The sequence below is a fragment of the Leptinotarsa decemlineata genome, unplaced genomic scaffold (genome assembly GCF_025532065.1).
Source record: "Leptinotarsa decemlineata unplaced genomic scaffold, Ldec_3_MD MMD2_P_RNA_scaffold_9, whole genome shotgun sequence".
Classification (NCBI taxonomy): domain Eukaryota; kingdom Metazoa; phylum Arthropoda; class Insecta; order Coleoptera; family Chrysomelidae; genus Leptinotarsa; species Leptinotarsa decemlineata.
Window position 1 is genome coordinate 12,513,836 of NW_027412536.1, and position 23,267 is coordinate 12,537,102.

Genomic DNA, 23,267 nt, shown 5'->3' on the forward strand with positions numbered 1-23,267 from the left:
ATACGCGTAAATCCACGATTCATCACCTGTCACGATGTCATAGACGTGTTTCGAAGCACCGCGATTTTTGAGCATTTCCTTCGACCAATTGACACGACTTTTTTTTTTGAGCGATTGACAAATTGTGTGGGATCCAACGCGAACAAATTTTTTTGACAGTCAAATTTTTATGCAATATTGAATGTATGCTGGTCCCACTGATGCCTAAGGTTGTCTCACTCTCACGATGGGTCACATGACGATCTAGCAATATCAGTTCGCGCACAGCATCAATGGTTTTCGGAACAACAACTGATTTTGGACGACCTTCACGAAATTCGTCGGAGTGAACTACGACCACGATTGAATTCACCATACCATAGATACACACTGGTCCTTGATGGTGCTTCATCGCCAAAAATTGAATTAGGTTCATCCATGCACTGTTGTTGAGTAAATCCACGTCGAAAATTGTAAAAAAATAATCGCACGGAAATATTTACGATTTAAGTCCATTTTTGGGCCGAGATGAATCTTTTAAGTTACTTTAAACAAGACAAATAGCCCACGTATGTCAAAACGTTCTGAGTACGTACAAGCTGTCAGTTGCCATATTGCAACACTAGGGTTGCCAAGTCCCGAAACATAAAAGACAACACTCGTTAGTAGTGTTATATGATAACTTCAGTATTTATTTAAAAACTTTCTCTCAAATTTGAAAGGGGTACATTTTTCTCTTTTCACTGCATAATTTTGTTTCATTTCTTCCATTCTTTGGAAGTTTCTGATAATTTTTTGTATAAAGATGAAGAAGTGAAACCCAAAAATCTTTTTTTTTCTCAAAAACTGACCTTCCCTAAAAATATACTCCTTTCAATGCAAAGAACATTCCTATGGCTGGGATTAAATAGAATAAGCATATGAATGTTTTTACGTATTCTCATGAGTGGATTTGTCTCATCTGTGACATGAAGTCATCATGTTGTGAATAAATTGCGTCCTTAATCTTGTAATATTTTTCAGATAGGTCCTGATGAGATAATGAGGCAAATGTCTCTTCCGAAACTTCGAAGTCCGCCATTGAGGATGATAGTGGATGATGTAAGTAAAATTTCATATCGTAAGTTTTTCATATATCACATATTGTGTAGCATTCCCATGAACTATATCTGGAAAAGAAAAAGTTATTTCCGTGTTATAAAATTTTCGTGTGGAAGTAGTTTTCGAAAGTTTTTTTCATGAATTTCAATGTTCGTGTGGAAGTTTATTTTTTGGTAGGGTTTTTTCCCGATTTGTATCTGAAAGTAACTTCTATGCAAAATCTTCACATCTTTGTGCATAGTAGATTTTGAACTTAATTACTTTCTTCTTTCATTTGGAATTTTCTCATGATTTTTTTGTATTATAATGGTGAAGTGGAACCCAGAAAGCTATTTTGTATTCATCTCTTCATAATGAGACTTTCGTATATGTTGGTGAACGTAGTTGATATTTAAAACGCAATTTCATAGCAGCCATTTTCAACAACCTTGTCCTACATTTCTGAGGAAGTCTAGTTGTCTAGATCTCGATGAAGCATGCTGATAGACGTTTTCTCAATTAATCACTCCTGGGTAATTATTATCTCAGAACTCATTACCGGCCGCTGAACCATGCGAATGAGTGCCAGACGAGATCTGGACATTAGATAAAGTTTACACACATTCTGAAATAAACCAGATGCCCGCTTCAGAAACTTTGGCCTAAATAATAACTACAATAACTCACATTGTGCTATTTTTATTAGGTCAATTTACGAGGTGTAGCTCATTTAATCGTCTTTCTGCGTCCAATTTATATATTTGAATAATCAAAATGTTTATGTATTCTTATGCCTCAGAATAGGTCTACCAGAAAAGAAAAATGTGGCGTAGGACTTTTCAGAAATTTCTATAACATTCTCATTTCTCTTGGGACGTGTAGAATTAAAAGAAAAAACAATGACTGGATGATTGAAGGAACATTGTAATACAAGCACTTCATTTTCCTGAAATCTTTTAGGAAAAATATTTTGTTGACATCGTAGAAAACAAATACTCAATTACCCAGGAGAAATGTGAATGGCTAATGACCTTAGTAGGTGATGTCATTGACACGAAAAAAAAAATTCAAATATTGAAGGGTTTGCATAAATGTCCAGTTATTCAAAAGTTACATTTGGTCCATGTTGGCACCATTAACTGTTTTCTGGAATGAACCCGGAATGTCAGTTTATCAATTTTCTTATTAGTCAGTGGGCTATGCTTGAAGACACGCGGTAAACAAATCTAAAGAAATGAACGTTATATGTTCAAGCCCGTCTCGGATATACCTACACAGTAGGTTAAATGGACTGACGGCTATCAGAAAACAACTACTCCACTAGCTAATACCACGAACGGCGTTGGATTATATCCGACAGCCGTCAGTGCAGGAATCTTCACAGAAAATTTCCTGCATATCCAATTGGTAATACAACTGAAAGAGTCGACCTCCAATTTTGGAACCTACTGTGTAGGTATATCCGAGACGGGCTTGAACATTTAAAGTTCATTTCTTTAGATTTGTTTACTGCCTGTCTTCGAGCATAGCTCACTGACTAATAAGAAAGTAGTTCCTCCTTATTCAGAGGAATCGGGCCTATTTCCGATATGCAGTTGGTTAGTACCTCGTCCACTAGATGGAGTGACATTTTTGATGTTCGCTCCATCTCAAGACGAGGAATGAAATACTCTGAAAGAATTTCTATTTTCAATTATAGAATATCATTGACTTTAGGTCGATGATGGTCACTTTCTTGTACTGACGAGTGGCCAAGGAGCCCGAAACCGGTCTGCAAGTGTGCCCGTTCCAAAACTGAAAGTCGACTCTTTCAGCTGTATTGCCAATTGCATATGCAGAAAATTTTCTGTGAAGATTCCTGCACTGCCGCCTGTCGGATATAATTCAACGCCGTTCGTGGTATTAGCCAGTGGAGTAGTTGTTTTCTGTCAGTTCATTCAACCTACTGTGTAGGTATATCTGAGACTTGCTTCGAAATTTAAAGTTCATTTCATTAGAAAAATATCAATTTTCGTTGAAGTATATACAGAGTTTCCTAAGGAACACTTTCCACCTTGAATATTTCTGAAACATTTAGTATTATCAAATATCATTGAGACTAGTATAGTCTATCCATTCCCAATTGGAACGGCAATAAAAATAAGAGCACTACGAGGGTTGTTCATAATCACTGCCCGGCAAATGGGAAATGTATATTCGACCAGTGCGTTTATGTTCAAAACGTCCCTGGTACAGTCATAAACATTTCTTGCCTGTGGCCCCTAGTCGCCCAGATAGTTAGTGAACGTTTTTGGGTATTTTCATCAATATGGCTTTCTGGAGACCTTTTGAAATGAATGATAACATTACGTGTGAGGAATCTGTGTCAATCGACAGTGATCCGGAATTTGAAAATAAGGACTTACATGTTCAAGTTCAGCGAGTAATTTTGAATATTCATGAATGCTTGAAGCAGACATATAATCTACCTCGACGAAACTTGGTTTGACACCCATGATGTTGTCAAATAGGGCTGGATAGACGAAACCAAGTATTGTGCTTTGAACACGCCTTCTTCAAGGGGAAAACGTGTTATAATTTTGCATGCCGGGAATGAAAGTGGTTTCGTACCTAACACTTTACTTCTGTAGGCCAAAAATATAAAAGATTCGTCTGCTGATTACCACGAAGATATGACTGCGGCTTTATTCGAAACCTAGTTCAGTGAGCAGCTTCTCCCAAATATTTCTCCAAACTTGGTTATTGTTATGGATAACGCTTCGTATAATTCTCGGTTATTGACTACAATACCAAACAATATCACAAAAAAAGCAGATATTATTGATTTCATGCAAAATCATGACATGGATATACCCGAAAAGATTCCAACGAAAAAGGTATTACTGGTGTAATGTATCGAAATATCATCCTGTTTACGAACAATCGCTATTAATCAATATGCCATAGCGCAACCCGATCTGCCAGATTCCTAGGCACCTGCGCGTACCGAAAGGGCTGGAGGTTGTGGTTAAGATATCACCATCGAATACCGTCAGTTTTTGTGAATACGATTTGATGATACGTTTATTTATTTTTTCAACAATATATCCTTTGCTAAATGATAAGTTGTATCATTTGTGGAAATTCAGAAACATTACACTTGGCGACGAGGATTAAAATTACAGAGTGCCGTATTTAGCAGTTAGATTAAGATCGAGTGTATCGCAAAATGGCTTCGGCAGTTGACCTTGCATTGAGTCTTGTTTTCGATCCGAAAACATGTGAGTGGCAAGTTTTTATAAAAAGGTTAGAACAGTACTTCATAGCGCGAAACATTGCAGATGAAAATATTAAGCGTGCAGTTCTACTATACAGTTTAGCCGAAGAAGCCTATCAGCTGCTAGTTGATCTGTCGATACCGGATAAACCGGAAAATAGTGGTTATAATGTTATCCTGAAACATCTTGACGATTATTATAATAAAACACGGGTTGTGTGGGTAGAGAGAGCAAAGTATTACTCAGTACACAAACTAGATAATGAATCGGTGCAAGATTGGGCAGTGCGACTAAAAAAATTGGCCAGCAACTGTCAATTTGGAACACAGTTAGACACAAAACTGACAGATATATTTATAACAAGATATAACGAAGGAAAAGTAAAAAATACCTTATTGGGGCTGAAAGTCGATGCAAATTTCAGTAAAGCTATGGAAACTGCTCTAATCGAAGAAGCTGCAATCGAGGGAATCAAAGAGTCTAGGATGGAAACGGAAGTGAAAAGAGAGCCAGCGCTGAAGGAAGATGCAGGAATAAACCGTATTGGAAACAGTTCGAGGAGTGATCACCGGCAGAATGTAAGAACCGCTCGATCAGGAAATCAGAGCCGTTATTCATCATGGGGAGAATCTACACAATATCAAGGAGGAAGTGGCGCGAATACTAGTGCTAGTGAAAAGGCAAATGTGACGTGTTTTCGTTGTGGGAGAGGACATTTTCCAAATTCGTGCCCTTACAAGGATTATATTTGTTCTGTCTGTAATGGTAGGGGACACCTCAGAGCGGTATGTAAAAAAACCAATAGAAATTTAAGATTACTAGAAAATGCAAGGTCAGAAAATGAGTCTCCTGTTCTTTGTTTACTAAACGATAAGGATGTACCTATTTATATTGAAATTGGTATAGAAAATAAGATATTCAAATTAGAATTGGATTCAGGGGCGGCCGTTTCAGTCTTACCATTTAATATGTATGAGAGTCACTTCAAACATTATACCTTACAGCCTGCAGCTATAACAATAATTAATTATTCTGGGAATAAAATTCGGCCAAAGGGAAAAATAAATTTGGAGGTTAAGTTTCACAATAAAGTCAAACTTTTAGATTTTTACGTGATGGATAATGATCGTCCAGCCTTGCTAGGGAGAAATTTTATCAGAAATTATAATATGGGTTTCAAAGAAATCAATTATGTTGAAGACAATACACTTGAAAATATAGTACAAAAATATTCGTCCGTATTTTCTGATCGTTTAGGGACATTCAATAAATTTAAATTGAAATTAAACATTCCCACTGACGCTCCGGCAAAATTTCATAAGCCTAGACCACTACCATTTTCCTTGAGAGGAAAAGTGGAAACAGAATTACAAAAATTAGTAAACGACGGTATCATTTCACCAATAGAATTTTCCGATTGGGCTACACCAATAGTCCCAGTGCAAAAAAAAGATGGCAGTGTTCGAATCTGCTGCGATTATAAAATTACTATTAATCCATACATTCAAGCAGATAAATATCCTCTTCCGAGGATTGATGATCTTTTCAGTAAGTTGCAAGGTGGAAAACAATTTTCCAAGATCGACTTGAGTCAGGCATATCAACAGATGTTGCTAGACCCAATTTCACAGAAATATACTGTGATAAGTACCCATAAAGGCCTTTTTAAGTACCATAGGCTTCCTTATGGAGTTTCGTCAGGACCGTCACAGTTTCAAAGGGCTATGGAACAAATTTTCATTGACTTGCCCGGTACTGCGATTTTTTTAGACGACATCCTGATTACAGGCCGAAACAAGAAGGAGCACATTGAAAATTTACATAAAGCCTTAGAGATATTACAAAATGTAGGCCTCACCGTTAAAAAAAATAAATGCGCATTCTTCTCTGATTCTGTGGCCTATCTAGGTTTCATTATTGACAGGCATGGGTTACATAAATGTCCTGAAAAGATTAAAGCTATCGAACTCATACCAGAACCTACTAATGTTACCCAATTGAAATCTTTTCTCGGGATTATAAATTATTATAATAGATTTATTCCAAACATGCCAGATGTTTTGTTCCCTTTACATGCATTGTTAAAAAAAAATGCTACCTGGAATTGGACTAAGGCCTGCAGCGAAGCGTTTTGTAAAATGAAGAGTATATTAGCGTCTGACTCCGTATTAGCACATTTTGATCCAAATTTGAATATTAATTTAACAGTGGACAGTTCAGATTACGGCATTGGAGCAATTATTTCTCACATTTACGAGAACGGTGTGGAGAGACCTATCTGTTTCGCGAGTAGGACGTTGACCAAGGCAGAAATGGGATATTCAGCAATAGATAAAGAGGCAACCGCGATAGTATGGGGTATTAAACGGTTTTATCAATACTTGTATGGAAAAAAATTTACCCTCATAAGTGACAATAAGGCTTTAGTTTCCATTTTTGGGCCCAAAAAAGGAATACCTATCCTAGCTGCTAATAGACTGCAACGTTATGCAGTTTTCTTAAGTGGTTTCGATTTTGATATTAAATATATTCATACTAGTAGAAATATTGCAGATTTTCTGAGTCGGCTACCGATAGAAAATAACATCAAAAATGAAAATATTGAAGAAGAGTTTTCAAGTATATATCTCATCAGTGAAAATTCGGAAATTCCCATAGATGTAGATCATGTAAGACAGGAAACAAAAAAAGACCCTATATTATCCCAAGTATTGAAATACGTGAAAACAGATTGGCCAAAAAATATCGATTTCGAATTAAAACCGTTTTTCAACAGAAAACTAGAACTCAGTACTGAAGAATATGTGCTATTGTGGGGTCAGAGGGTTGTTATACCATCTTCCTTAAAACATTTAATGTTGAATGAGCTGCATAGTGCACATTTTGGCATAGTCAAAATGAAACTATTAGCACGATCCTATTTCTGGTGGCCCTCACTGAATAAGGATATTGAAAAAGTTAGTAAATTATGTGATAAATGCCAGGAAGTACAGACGAATCCTCCCAAGGCTCCATTGCAAGGGTGGCCTGTCCCAGATGGGGTTTGGTCCCGAATACATATTGATTTTGCCGAAACAAAAAAAAATAATTTTTTCTTGATTGTATTAGACGCTTTCTCAAAATGGATTGAGGTTTTCCCTATGGCCTCCATAACTTCAACTGCCACTATAGATAAATTACGGGAAGTGTTTGCTAGATATGGTTTAGTTAAAACTTTAGTTAGCGATAATGGTCCGCAGCTGTGTTCAGTCGAGTTCAAGTATTTTCTTCAAATAAATGGTATTGAACACATAACCAGTCCACCATTCTCCGCCCACTGTAACGGGGCTGCAGAGAACAGCGTAAAAACTGTAAAAAACTATTTGAAGAAAGTAATTGACGATAAAAACATCAATTTATCATTATCCAAATTTTTGTTAACTTATCGCAATACTGTTCATTGTTCGTTAGGAGAAACTCCTGCTAAAATATTTTTGGGTAGAGCATTGAGAACACGACTTGATTTAATCAAACCATTGATATTGCAAAATAATGAAGGAAGCCATATGGATGAAAAAAAGGCAAGAAACAATTTGTACAAAGCCCAAGCAAGAAACAAAAAATATTATAGGGGGAGAAGAAGTCTCTTATTGTCAGTAGGAGATATTGTAATAACCAAAGACTATCGGTATGTGAAACCATCTTGGTGCAAAGCTACAGTCACAAAAATTTTAGGTAAAAATGTTTTTCTTGTGGAACCTTTAGAAACTAATTTAGTTTGGAAGCGACATTCAAATCAAATAAAAACATCGTTTTCTACTGACAATCAAGTAACAGATTTTTATGACTCTGATAATGTGAGATTTTCTCCAGAATATTTATCTTTTGAAAACAAGAATGACGATGAGGATGATGAATGTCTACATGAAAATGATATTTCTGAAGCGACTGCAAATGACACTGAACCACTGCCTGAGGAAACAGAAACAAGTAACGCTAACAAGCAGCTACTATGTCATTAACAGGCGCTTCATATACACGTCCTGTAAGAAACAGAAAGGAACCTGATAGATTTAGATATTAATACCAGAAGGAAATTGTTATACCTAATTATGTTTTGTTTTGGGTGTGAGGTGGTGTAATGTATCGAAATATCATCCTGTTTACGAACAATCGCTATTAATCAATATGCCATAGCGCAACCCGATCTGCCAGATTCCTAGGCACCTGCGCGTACCGAAAGGGCTGGAGGTTGTGGTTAAGATATCACCATCGAATACCGTCAGTTTTTGTGAATACGATTTGATGATACGTTTATTTATTTTTTCAACAATATATCCTTTGCTAAATGATAAGTTGTATCATTTGTGGAAATTCAGAAACATTACAACTGGCGACCGTAAAACAACGTAATTTCAAAAAAGAGTATATTATTGATTCGATGTGTGAATCAGTTGGTCATTTTCTCTTACGTTAGCCTCCATACTATTGTGTGTTCAATCCAATTGAAATGGTTTGGGCCAATATGAGGCGAGTGGTGAATGAAGTGGGTAATAGTGATGTGTAGAAGAACTATGTGGCCCACTTTATAAAAGAAGAGAACAAATATTACGTGCAAAGTTCCATAAATCCGATCGTTATTCAACCCAATGATGATTCCACCTCATCCGAATATAGCGAAGAAGAATTTTGATTTTTCTAGCAATTTTGTTGGTCTCTATTATTTTGTAAATATATGTTTGACGAGAATTCGGTGTTACTATTTCTGTTTTCATTGTATTTTAGAGTTTTCGACTCGGAAATCAACTACCTTAAATTTCTAAGTTTTTCATAATTACCCAAGGTGGAAAAATTCAGTTGAGATAAATTTTTCATGGGGTGATCAATTGCTATAATTGTAAGAATAAGTAACTTAAAAACTAACACTGAAAAATAATATGCCGACGCCCATGTCGAGGCGGGAATTCCTTCTCTGTGCTGTTCCAATTGGTATTGAAAATACTATAGCTGAGGGTTTTCACAATCAATTAATATGATAGGACTGACCGATACTTGATGGAAATTATCACAGTTTGATGCGAGATTTCTTCTTGAAAGTTTACAAAACCGCCACACGTATTTGGTTATAAAATAGCATCTTCGGGCGTCACAATACTGTTTTGTGCTTTTATAGTAATTTCAATTAGTATGACTATTACTACCTGTCAAATATCTACATGATAAATTCATTACCAAAACTATTCACTTCTTCAAGAATAACTTATAAAACTGGAGAAAAATTAATACAATTTTCATACTGTTCATACTGTATGAACAGGCGTATTCATACCGTACGAACATGCCTGAGAAAGCAATTGTGTAGTGTTGCAATTTTGTGAATTGTTCGGTGGAAATCTCACAATGAAGTGTCATTTGAATACGTTATGATTTTCATCAAGTATAAGCCAATTCCATCACATATTACTCAAACGAATGGAAATATCAATTATCCCTGAGACTAGTGAAGTTTCTTAAAGGAACTGAGTCTTTGATTCAGGCATGATCTGCAAATATTCCCGCAGACTGCTAGCTTCGCCTCAATTCTTCTATCACCAATATTTCATGTGGGAAAAATCATTTGTCAAGTCCCCCTGAGTAGAATATTTCCATGAAATTTACAATTATGAAATCAAATCAAACTAGTCAGGTAAGATTTTTCAAGCGAAGGTAAGAAAATTGTATATTACTTTTTGAAAAACATTTTTTGTGGAGGACTCAGTGTTTCTTATTGTTTTTTGAGTGTATAACCTTCCACAATCTTTATTCAGATGGTTGACATTTCGGAAGATTATCTTTTCTTCTTCTATACCCAAAAAAATTCACTAGTTAAGAACGCCTCAACACACGTCTAAGGAATGAACCCGAGAAGTCAGAGATACAGGTGATTTTTTTTTGGTAAGAAATAGTCTTTATCAATTATAGACAATTGATTCCAACAATATCGACTTTTCAGATCATTTACCTGTGTTGTTATTCGGAATGTAAACCATTTAAATCCATGCACAGATACAACTGTGAAGTTATATCCTTTGGTGTTAACGAAGTAATTTCATATATTTTTCTGTTTCCAGTTTTTGAAAGACTTTGACTGCTTTCAAGAGAAAATCACAAGTCAGTCTGTGATATGATCATCCAACTTGTTGAAACCATAAGTCTTCTTCAATGATATCGTCGTAGATCTCCATGATGCCTGTGAAAGAATGTGTAAAAATGGTTTCAATGAGTTCCTCTCCAGATATTGGGTGGAACTTACGAACGAAGGCAAATGCATATCTTCTCTTTCCATATTTCTCATTCAGCTTTACGAAATGTGCGTGTTTCAAAACAGTCGTGTAAAAGTCACGTTTTTGAATTTTATGAAAATTTCATAAATTCAACGCAATCCTCAGAATAGCTCAGACTTTGGTGATCTTCTTTCTTGAAATTTTGGTTTTTTATATTTGAAATCAGAACCTTTTTGAAAAGGTAAGAACCCCATTCTTCAGGAGATATTAGAATCATTTTTCTATTCTAGATGGAAGAGCATATGTATGTCAACGTTAGGATTATATTTCATATTGTACAATAATCATTATTACAAACAAACTGAATCTCGCCCTAACTACATAAACAAAATCTGATTTATTTTAATTAATTGGTAATAAAGACATTCATCATTATTATTGTTGAACTTGCAAGCAAACTATTTCATTACGTTATTCTGCTGCATTCTCTGTCAGAAATAACGAGATGAGATATATCGTGTTTAGAAATATACAAAGTGGCACTTTAATCCTGAATGATAAAACCAACAGATAGGTATTCAATAAGGCATATTAGGGACATACCAGACCACTGCATCGAGATCAATATGCATACAGATCAGGTGTGTCGACAGAAACAGCGTTATGCTTGTTTCACGGAAAAAGCAGAATATGCTTATAAAAACAAGGATTTGTTTTAAGCATGCTTAGAGAAAGAGTTGGAGAGACACTAGTAGCACGGGTAGTTAATTTAGGCAATGGTCCGGGCGTCATTTTTTATGATAATAATAATGCTTGCCGTTCCAATCTTATTCTACTCGTTTGGAGTAGTGAAGTGGAATTGGGAGGAACTGTAACAACTCGACGTAAAGACCCGAAAAATGATGCATCTCTATAGGAGTTTGCATCCCAAATCGTCCGTTCCACGGTTGTACTTCCCCCGACAACAGGGAGGCCGTGGACTTTTGAGTTTGAAGTGTCTACATGACAGAATGGTACTGGATACAGCCTGCAAAGTCGTCAGGAGTTCGGATCCCCTTCTCTGCATGGTCCGTGACCATGAGAGAGCAGAAATTGGAGCATTTCTCTTTAGGGCAGCTGCCCGAGCAGCTGATGAACTCGGTATAGTTTTCGACACTTAACGAGGTGACCACAACTCTGTCACCGAGTTGGAAGCCGTTCAGCACAAAGCTCAGATTAAAGCCGCAGAGATCACCTGACTTCTGCGGAAACACAAGGATAAGCCAATGCATGGGGTCTTCTTCAATAACAACGGAGACCTTGGCTTATCAAAGCGCCTGACGTTCGCTTTTCTCAGGTCGAGTGGGCTGAAATCGGAAACTGAGGGGTTCATCATGGCTTGTTAGGATGGTGTCTTCAACACCTTAGTCTACCGCAGTCGCGTGATGGGTATAGAGGTTCCTGACATAAGGTGCAGGGCCTGCCGCGAGGCGCCCGAGACCCTAATGCACTTAGCTATGAGCATGTCCAGCATATGCGCTCTTGTCCTATATCCATCGATATAACGCGACCCTAAGAGTGCTACGGCACTCTTACGGTATTGATGAGACACCGGTGTTGCCCTACGCTTCGGGGGATATTGAATCCGTTGTGGGGAACGAGAAGTGCCAAATTTATTGGAAATATTCGTTCCCCACCCTCAGGTTCATACAAGCTAATAAGCCTGGTATAGTCCTTCTTGACCACCAGAGCAAAACGATATTTGTCGTGGAGTTTTCAGCTCCTGGTGAGACGAATATCGTCAGAAAAGATGAGGAAAAACGGATAAAATATCGAGATTTTCTCTTCGAACCCCGCAGGCTCTATACAGATCACTCTGTCAAGATGGTTGTTCTGATTATTGGAGACCTTGGTGGAATGATGTCCTCTCTACTCTCGAATCTTAAAATCAGACCGGCTTGCCGCACTAAGGCAGAAATATTAGCCGCACAGATGCAGAAGACTGTCATTCTTGACTCACTGCGCTTGCTCAGGGCACATGATTCTCGGACCCAATGATCACTTACCCCACGGTGTGGGGAGTGCTTATTGGTTGATAATGCTGGTGCGCCCTCCCGAATGTATCGGGGCTTAGGGGGATAGGGCCTGAGTAGCGCACACTACGATGAAAAAAATAATAATAGCTTTATTGTCCAACAGTTACCCATTTACAGGACAATTTAACCATAAACGAAAAATAAAATGAACGAAAAAGAAAAACTAATTACCTAATTACCTACTTCAAGTACACGTTAGCAATTCTAGTAATGTTATGAAGGTTAGTGAAGGATAAATCACCATGGGCACCGTGTTGCATTGAAGTTAATTTGTTCAAAAATTTTAGGACAGTCAACTCTCTCATTCACTAACTTGAATAAAAATATGAGCATCGCACATTTTTTGCGATGCTCTAAACTAAAAAGTTCCAAAGGTTCATATATGACATCATTACTGATACCTCTCTCAGGGTAAGAACCAGTATTGTGAAAATTAGAAATTTACAAAACTTTCTTTGAACTCTTCCAATGGCTATGTTATGAATCTCATAGAATGGACTCCAGACGACACTTGCATATTTTATCTTCGAACGTGAAATACAACAGCTTCATGTCTTTAATATTATGAAAGTTGCTGCAATTTCTAACAATGAAACCATAGAAACCACGTAGAAACGAAATTTATTGACTATTTATTTGGGCAAACTGCTTCATCAGACTAACTAATAGTGATTAGTTTTCCTGTCACAAATCACCTATATACTATTCCGACACAACGTCCTACGAATTGCAATAAAATATCTAAAAAGGTGAAGTATTAGTATTTAATTATCAGACATGATTAGCTGATTGAAACAACACATCACAGAAACTTTTTTCTGTTCTCCACTTTTAATGTTTGTCCTCCTGAAATACTGATAATTTCAGAGGTTTCTAACGTGATGTCGGGTATAAACACGTAAAATAAATATTTTTTCAGTTAACGTAAAAAACACAAATAAATATTTTTTCAGTGGATTAGTTTCGTGCTCCAATAATTTTTCTGAAGGTTGGTAGGATGGAAGGGTCAATCTTTTCTTTAAAAAACAATTGTTTTATTGCCAACGTTTCGAATGAAAAAATTGATCCTGTTACCCAACCAACCTTTCTTCAGCAATATTTTTTCATTCATATGAATGAAATACAGCCAATGTTACTTCGTTCTTTCTATACTTCGTTCTTTCTACTAAAATATTGGACGGAACTGAAATTGTGTTCTAATAATAAAAACCATAATATTTATAGTACAGTGAAGAGGATACTTCAGATGCAATTTTTATATAATTCTGCTGATAAAACATCAGTTCTATGAAATGAAAATAGTTTTTTATTTTTACATTGCACTCGAATAGTATTGCAACATTTTACAGGAACAGATAAAAAGTAATTATATATACGTATAAATGCTCTAAGTTTTGAGACTAAAGAGGTTTCATACCCACGAATTGATACCAATGAATTGATACCATGAACTGTCTATTAGAATAGAACTAGTAGTTCAGTTATGAGATATAATATTATTGAGAAGTACAACAAAAGTGTATCCTTCAAATAATCGGATTACCTAAAAAAACTACTAAAAATTCTTTTTAGAACGATTCATGACTTGATTTCGTATTCAAATTACCTTATGTTAGACTCTCACCGAACAGTTCACAAAACCGCAACACGTGTTTTCATATACATTAGCTTCTCAAACGTTTTCATACTAACTAAATTACATCTAATAACTGAGAATATGATATTAGCCAGGGTAGTAGTTGTTTTCTGATAGGCGTCAGTCCATTCAACCTACTGTGTAAGTATATTCGAGACTTGCTTGAATGTTTAAAGTTCATTTCTTTAGATTTGTTTACTGCCAGTCTTCAAGCATAGCCCACTGACTAATAAGAGAGTTTTTCTTCCTTATTCAGAGTAATCGGGCAAATTTCGGATATGCAGTTGGTTAGTACCTCGTCCACTAGATGAAGTGACATTTTGTGTTCGCTCCAACTTAGGAAGAGGAATGAAATACTTTGAAAGAATTCCGATTCTCAATTAGGGAATATCATTGACTTCAGGCGGATGATGGCCACTGATGAGTGGCTAATGAGCCCGTAACCGGTCTGCAAGTGTGACCGATCCAAAACTGAAGGTCGACTCTTTCAGTTGTATTGCCAATTGCATATGCAGGAAATTTTCTGTGAAGATTCCTGTACTGACGCCTGTCGGATATAATCCAACGCCCTTCGTGGTATTAGCCAGGGGAGTAGTTGTTTTCTGATAGGCGTCAGTCCTACTGTGTAGGTATATTCGAGACTGGCTTGAACGTTTAAAGTTCATTTCTTTAGATTTGAGAATATTTCAACAATTTGAATCAATGATCTTCTATCTACTTAATGACTAATGGTTTTTCCTGAGTTCAAGTAAAAACTAATCGAAAATTCAAATATCTCAAAAGAAATTTCACCAACACATTAAATGGATATATAAAAAACTAATTACCAATGTCCACATTAGAAAACAAATTCAGAAGACGACATAAAAAAAAATCTCAGAACCTGAGTAACTTGATTATTTTGGAACAGTTCATATCTGATGCCAAATTTGACATCATCTATCAAAATTATTAATCTTTGAATCAACATATCAATGAAATTCGTAATTGATACAAACCACTATGTTTCTGTTTCACGAAACAGTTTATTGGGAAATTTTCACTAAACAGTTTTACAAAAACGCACCACGTGTTACGCTATACAATAGCTTCTTCAGGCGTATCTATACTGACTTAGTATACAGGGTGTCCCTGGACTTCCTCTTTTCCTCTCGGGAATGTATAGATGGGGTCAAAATATCACCAGTACTTCATATAACTTTTTTTCCTAAAAGTCTTCGTAACCAAGTTACGGGCCCTCGAATTTACAAAATGAAAAATGTTTTTCTTTGATAACTTTTCAAGTGAATATTCAAAATCATCCAAATTTTGGTAATTGACTAAACAAATGAATTCCGTCGATGAGCTTTCATGCAGGAGTCAGTTGTTTTGCTACAAAGTCAGGAACGGACTACCCCCGATGGTCCACACCCCAAAACTTTGAAATGACAGATATTTTTCAATATTTTTCAACAAAATAAGGTTACTTGGATAATTTTATGAATAAAAGTACTCGTGTGGAAAGTCGATCGGAGCAACGAGTCTTGATAAAAATGTAGTTCTACTCGACGACTTCAAACCCGCTCGTCCACCATTATTTGAAATGATTAATTATCAAAGCAGAAATAATAATGATAACGTTAATTCAACAACATTTATAACAGGAATAATACAAAGTATGCTAAAATGAAGTCGTAAATAAAAAGTACAGTACCTATATGGAAGTTTAAGTCACAATTGTGATAGCAGATATTTTTTCAAAAGAAATATCAAGTTCTGTAGATTCGTGGTGTTTTTAAACTAACAAGCTACTCTACTATGAAATATCGAATTCATTCCATATTTTGTATGTACATAATAGTGTGGAATAATCACGTTTCGTGTTGATCAGTTATCTGAATCTCATGAAACTCAACATTCGAATGTTTCAAATTCTTCTTCACAGCTAAACTGTTGAGGAGTTTCACTGATAATTATAATTTTATGGGAGAAATTCTTCAACACGAATCTAAATTGAGCTGAAAAAACGCACATCGGAAAAAATATTTACTATACTAATAAAAAGCAAACGAATGAACTACAAAAACGGCTGCACATGATCAGGTGAAAAATATCCAGGGAATAATATTTCTTTCACAGATGTTGACAAAAAAACCTTTTAGAAAGTTTTGATAAAAAATGAGAAACTGGAATGTGATTTTGTTTTGTTGAGTGGTGCGTTGTCATATGACTATCATTCTATAGGATATTTTGAATTTTTTTGATATGGCCGAACAGTTTACATTCAATGAATATGCAGATATGCATGTATTTTATGGACGAGCATTTTGTAATGCTGCAGAAGCTCGTCGTCTGTATTCCGAGCATTTTCCCAATCGAACGGTACCGTCAAGAGAAACATTCGAGCGTGTCGATCGCAGCTTGAGGGAGACAGGTATGTAATAATTGATAATTAATTTGAGCACGTTGTTTTATTTCGATATTATTGTAGGTACAGTTTTGCCAAAACGAGGTGGTGAGGGAGCTCCTAGGACTGTACGTACCGTTGTATTGGAGGAAAATATTTTGGAAGCCATCGCTGATGATTCTTCAATGAGCATCAGAAATCTATCAGAACAGTTCCATACATCCAAGTCCACTATTCATAGAATAATTAGGGAACAACTGCTCCACCCATTTCACATCCAGAAGGTACATGCCATGACACCTCAAGATTTTCCAGCACGACTGGAATATGCCAATTGGTTCATGGATAGGCAGAGAGAGGATATGACTTTTATTAATCGAGTTTTATTCACTGATGAAGCAGATTTCAGTAGAGATGGAGATATCAACTCTCATAATCTCCATATATGGGCCGAAGAAAATCCCCATGGGATATTGCAAACCAAACACCAACGGAAATTCAACGTGAATGTTTGGGCTGGTGTCATAGGAAACCATCTTATAGGACCATTCGTTCTACAGGACCGATTGAATGGAGAACGTTATTTGGAGTTCATTCAGAACGATTTGAATGGACTTTTGGAACATGTTCCATTGCAAACTCGAAGAGATATGTGGTTTATGCATGATGGCGCTCCTCCTCATTTTAGTTTGATTGTGCGTGACCATCTGAACCATATTCTCCACAATAGATGGATTGGTAGAGGTGGGCCATATTCATGGCCATCGCGGTCTCCGGATTTAAATCCATTGGATTTCTTTCTGTGGGGGCATCTAAAAAGCCTTGTTTACGCTACACCTATTCACACAAGAGATGCATTGTTGAATAGAATAACATTACATTGTGAAGCCATACGAAACGACCCTGGAATGCTATTTCAAGTACAGGGAGAGTGTCTTCGCAGACTAAGAAAATGTATAGAGAGAGAAGGTGGTCATATCGAGCAGTTTCTGTAGCGGATTTTTCATTTCTGTTTGCTCTTGAGGCTCTTGAGTTTCGTTAGTTAAACGTGTTTGCATTATAAAAATTCGTTATGAACATTTTACCTACCATTTCCATTTTCCTTAAAAACTAATATTTTCGAATAATGGTAGACATCTCAGGATAAATGTTGTTGAATTAACGTTATCATTATTATTTCTACTTTGATAATTATTCATTTAAAATAATGGTGGACGAGCGGGTTTGATGTCGTCGAGTAGAACTACATTTTTATCAAGACTCGTTGCTCCGATCGACTTTCCACACGAGTACTTTTATTCATAAAATTGTCCAAGTAACCTTATTTTGTTGAAAAATATTGAAAAATATCTGTCATTTCAAAGTTTTGGGGTGTGGACCATCGGGGGTAGTCCGTTCCTGACTTTGTAGCAAAACAACTGACTCCTGCATGAAAGCTCATCGACGGAATTCATTTGTTTAGTCAATTACCAAAATTTGGATGATTTTGAATATTCACTTGAAAAGTTATCAAAGAAAAACATTTTTCATTTTGTAACTTCGAGGGCCCGTAACTTGGTTACGAAGACTTTTAGGAAAAAAAGTTATATGAAGTACTGGTGATATTTTGACCCCATCTATACATTCCCGAGAGGAAAAGAGGAAGTCCAGGGACACCCTGTATACGTGTCTATACTAAGTTAAATAGACGTGTCCATAATAACTTAGTGAAGCTAGTGTACTTACTTAGCATAATCAAAATCTCACAATAAACTGTCTCTTGAATACGTTATGGATTTTCATCAAGTATTCCGTGTTAGGAATCACACGTTAAAAGGTAAGTCCTCGTTAGTCCTTAGCTCGCAGAAGTCTTGACTTCCGAGAGTTGTCGTTCGTAGGGGGGCGACAATTAGTTAACGGAAAAACAGATTTCAACAGATCGGAGGATTCCATCACACAGACAATAATGTTTATATGATCTAAAGTAAGACAGACATAAGAATTTTATCAGAAGATATACGTATTTACCTTGTTTACAAATAATAACCAAATGCAAATTTCTCTTACCTCCAAAATGTGAAGATGTTTCCCAAATATTTCGATGCCGATTTCACGAAATGAAAAGATTGAAATGAGCGAAATCCCAATAAATACTCTTTCTCTTCGGGGCGCTTCTTGATAACATTTTTCAAAAAAATTATAAGTCGAGTTCTTCAAAAGAGCATTATGAGATTGACGGTTATTGGATTAGTCAGCACCTGAAACAAAAATATTTAATGAAAAATCAACATAAGGGATATATCTAGATTTATATAATCACCCTCTCTATTGATTATTGATTTGATTGATTGAAAGTTAAATTTGAATTTGTAATGAAGTCCTGACAAACTGGAAATTTTATTGAATTTATTGAACCTTTCATATCTGAGAGAATATAAAAATATCTCTTTATTTTCTTTTTAGTTAAAATAATTCTTCGATATTTTTACAATAATTAAAGACGAAGAATCATGAAATACAAATAAATTAAGAGAATTTAGTTTAAAAAAAAAGAAAAAGAAAAAAAAAACACCTCAAAAGTGATGCTTCGTCCCCTCATGTTCATAAAAGAGGACATATGCCTCCCCACTCACAAGCGATTTTGGTGAAATTAGGGACACGTGTGAATTGTTGTATTCATGCCACGTGCCACTATAAAGGTGTCTTCAATATGCTGTGTAATGCCCGTTGTGAGTAATCCCACTGATTCGAAAGTGCATATAGATTATAACGACAAGGAGCCACACTGTATGCTGCATAATTGCTCATATCTAATCCTTCTAAAGAAAAGTCAATGGCAACATTCAATTTGTCTCTGAATCTTTCCGTTGGACAGAATCTTTGTTAATTAATTACTAAAATACGGGAAAAACTTATGGGTTGATAGAGACTTTGTGCATTTTCTTCTTTCCTTGCACTTCGAACATGTTGGTTTTCCATCTCGATCCAGAGTTTTTCTCTTGTGAAGAAATCCTAGCATTGTGATAGACTCAATTGGCCAATTCTATGTGGTATGGGTAAAGACAAATCCCAGAAAGGATCCAAGGTTACCGACGAGTGTCGACAGTGTGTGCACTTCATAGTGGATTTTAATTAACCAACGAAATTGTCTACAATCTTAGGGTTGTTCATGTTCAAATATCTCAGCCAGGACTCACACGCTTTTCCGCTGTCGCTCAATTTTTCGTCAATCTCCGTTAAGATTGGTTTAGGTGTCTCAGTAATTCTATTGAGGTCCTCATGTAAACCTTCTAAAATATATCAAAGAAATTCCTAGGCGTCTTGATGGGCAGATCACATGAATCGAGGGGTAAATCTTTGAATCTGACTTTTGAAGTACGCAGTGTTTATTACTCTATCAGATGAAACTTCTGACCACAATTCCTTGATAACTTCTGCGAACGCTTTGATTAAATCACCTTCCACACTAGAAATACTAGTATTGATATCTTCCATATATGTATTGTTTTTTGAATATGCCAGCAACCATCGCGTGTTTGATAAACATTGGATTACACTGATCATAAAACAGGGGTTTCCAATATTTTTCAACCCATCAAACCCAAGAGAAATGACTGAAGAATGTATCACTGATCTAATGCTGTAACTGTTGATACTACGTTCGGCACTTCTGTCTTCTTCTCAGTAATCACGGACTCGATGATTCACCCCTTCATTGGATCTGTGGGATAAGGAATTCGAAGCTGAACTGCCTAAAACTGAATTGGATATGGCAGACGTCTTGAATTTCAAAGAAGAAGATAATTCTAGAACTTGTTAGTATTTCTCTGTATCTTCTGATGGTAACTTATGGAGAGTATCACAAGGAATATGGGAGGTTTTATGAGGAAACAATCTCCCATCGTGACTAGGGTATAAATATGGGATGAAGAAAAATTCCATCTATTGAATGTGTCGATGGAATACAATTATCACATGTATCCAATGGATTTTTTGGGGTCCTGAGCCCCAATATCATTACTCCTTAAGTAAATTCAAACAAATACAAAAAAATAATGTTTTTTATTTTATCAGTAATTGGAAAAACGCCAGCGAGTTTTGAGAAAAAGGTGAATTTTGTTTTACAGTAAAGTTTATGATGGATGTTTATGAATCCTTTTGGAATATTACATTAGCAGGGACCAAGTTCCACCTAACAACTTTGACAAACTCAGGTATATAATTGGGAAAAAAACTAGTAAATAAAACAAAATTCCCGATTTTTGCAGTATATCGAAAATAAGTGTCGACATGGAAAGTTGTCTAAAGTGCCCAGTGGCATTAAACTCATGCTCCATTTCAGGCACGGATTTTTTGAAGTAGCATCATATTTAAATCAAAATTGGGCTATCAAAAATTAGGCAAAGATGATGGGAAGTATATTTATTTTTCACCCTGTATAAGGTAACTTCAATATATCAAAGTTTATTTCCATTTTGTAGAAAAACGCACATTGAATAAGGCGTTACTTCAAAGAAAAGGTGTCTGGTATTGTCAAATATTGTCAAAAAAAAGTTTTATGTATCATTAATTACACTGAAGCTAATCTTTCATCAGTGCAGTTTACAATAAAAAGGAAAAAAAATCTTATACAACTGAAATGTTGAATATGTAAGGAAAAAATCATTTAGAAAAACTCTGATAAGTAAACCCACTGTTTTTTCGTGAAAAATTTGACAGATAATGCGAATCACGTGACTACATCATTTTGAGTTATTTTTTTATCAGTCGAAGCAGTGATTGAAGCCAAAATTAAATATCGAATGAATATTTTAATGAAAAATCACCTATGAAGTGAACTTCACTGGTCGCACTGTATAAAAAAGGTGGCTGATTTGTTTCGTAGGGTCAATTGTACCAAAATACTTTGAGAAACTTTTATTTAAAAAAAATGCCAAGAAGCTTTCGTTACAATTTTTTGCACTCTGCAAATAATAACGTAGAAATCTAATTTTAATCACAGTCGAAACTTTTTATATCTCTGTGCCTATTGAATCTAATGTATTTTAAAAATAATTATAATCCAGTTAAAACTCGAGATACTATCTGCGCAAATAACGCCGCATTACATCATGAATATAATGACTACCTAATCCCGAAATAATCATTTTAATTATGGCTCAAAACTATTCCTTTGCCTTTTGCCGTTACCTGTTGGTTTATCTGAGTTATAGACGAAATTTCAGTGACGTCACATCTGAAGAATAAACCTACATAAAAATCAAAATAAAATCTACATTTTAAACCTGTGATTGCTTTTTTCCAATTCATTTCTTCAATCGAAAGTTACCTGCAAAAGTTTTAATATTTAGAAAAATAGACTCTTTTTAGTCTAGTAGTTATGGTATATTTGTTAGTGGATACTTGCTTTTTAAGTAAGTTTTATTACATATGAAAATTATTCAATGAAACATCCACTGCTCTAGAGGTTTTACCATTGAATGTAACTATAATTTTATAACGGTGTGTTGAAGAATTTTAATGATATTATTAGAATGGAAATGTTTGTGAAATATTGAAGTGTATTTTCTGTTATTCACTTTTGGCCTCCGAACTTTCATTAAATTGAATAAGTATTTCTATTTTTGATAATTCTACAAACTCATTCACTTGTCTATATAATGATGAAATAATATAACAATACGTTTATTCAATAAGTCATATTACGAAATAAATTGTTAAATTCCTAATTCTACAACAGAGATGGAAAGATATATATTCCGTAGAGGTGTATGTAATATGCCCAAGTTCTGGTAAAAATACAAAACCCTTGCCTCTAATGTGAGACTTACGATTTTGTAGTTAATAATCAAACCTAAAAATGATTCATCTGTCTAACTATAAACTGCAATCATTTTTCTGTAGGACGAAAGCAATACACGGGGGTGTCTGTATATTCTCTGAAAATAAACTCAACTGTCAAGTCTTAAATTTAAATAACTTTTATGTGCAAATGCATGATGAGTTTTGTGGCATTGAGTTGAAACCTCTTAACGTACTATAATCGTGGTGTACAGGTCTTGCAGTCACGGCAGGTTCGAAACTTTCCTTAACAAATTCATTGACATGATGGACTTTGTGACAGATATATACAATAACATAGTTGTGACAGGAGATTTCAATATAGACTTGAATAAAGAATCTTTGCACTCTCAAATTTGGAATGAAGTCATAAATTCCTACGATCTCAAAATTGATATATCATATGCTATTAGGATATTTTCCAATTCATCTAGTTGCATAGACAATATCCTGACGGCTCTCACTTTTGACGTGATAGATGCCGGAGTTATAGACCTCTGCATCTCGGACCATTTAGGGCAATACATAGATATTGCGTGTGAAAGAGATAACCAGGAGCTCGAGCACTATATGGGGTAAGAGAAACCCCACTGAATCTCGTGAAGTCCTGTTTAACCAACCATCAACAAGTAGTTTCTTTCAACGGAACTACTTCGCTACGGGCTCGTACTGATCATGGGGTGCCACAGTGATCCGTACTTAGGCCATTGTTGTTCACTATTTACGTCAATGATATATTTCATTACTTGTTTCCGGATATGTGTATTGCATTTGCTGACGACACTTCATTAA

General features: G+C 35.7%; 1 protein-coding gene across 7 annotated transcripts in view; it reads right to left on the minus strand.

Moving 5' to 3' along the window:
- AdamTS-A (ADAM metallopeptidase with thrombospondin type 1 motif A) overlaps positions 1-23,267 on the minus strand; it is a 454,792-nt gene that overhangs the window by 334,115 nt on the left and 97,410 nt on the right. For 6 of the 7 annotated variants that reach the window (XM_074170639.1, XM_074170641.1, XM_074170638.1 and 3 more), the window contains exon 2: positions 18,702-18,892. The exons of the other annotated variant lie outside the window; for it this stretch is intronic. The gene's annotated coding sequence lies outside the window, so the exon portion shown is untranslated. The remainder of the gene's footprint in view (positions 1-18,701; positions 18,893-23,267) is intronic. 7 annotated transcript variants of the gene reach the window in all.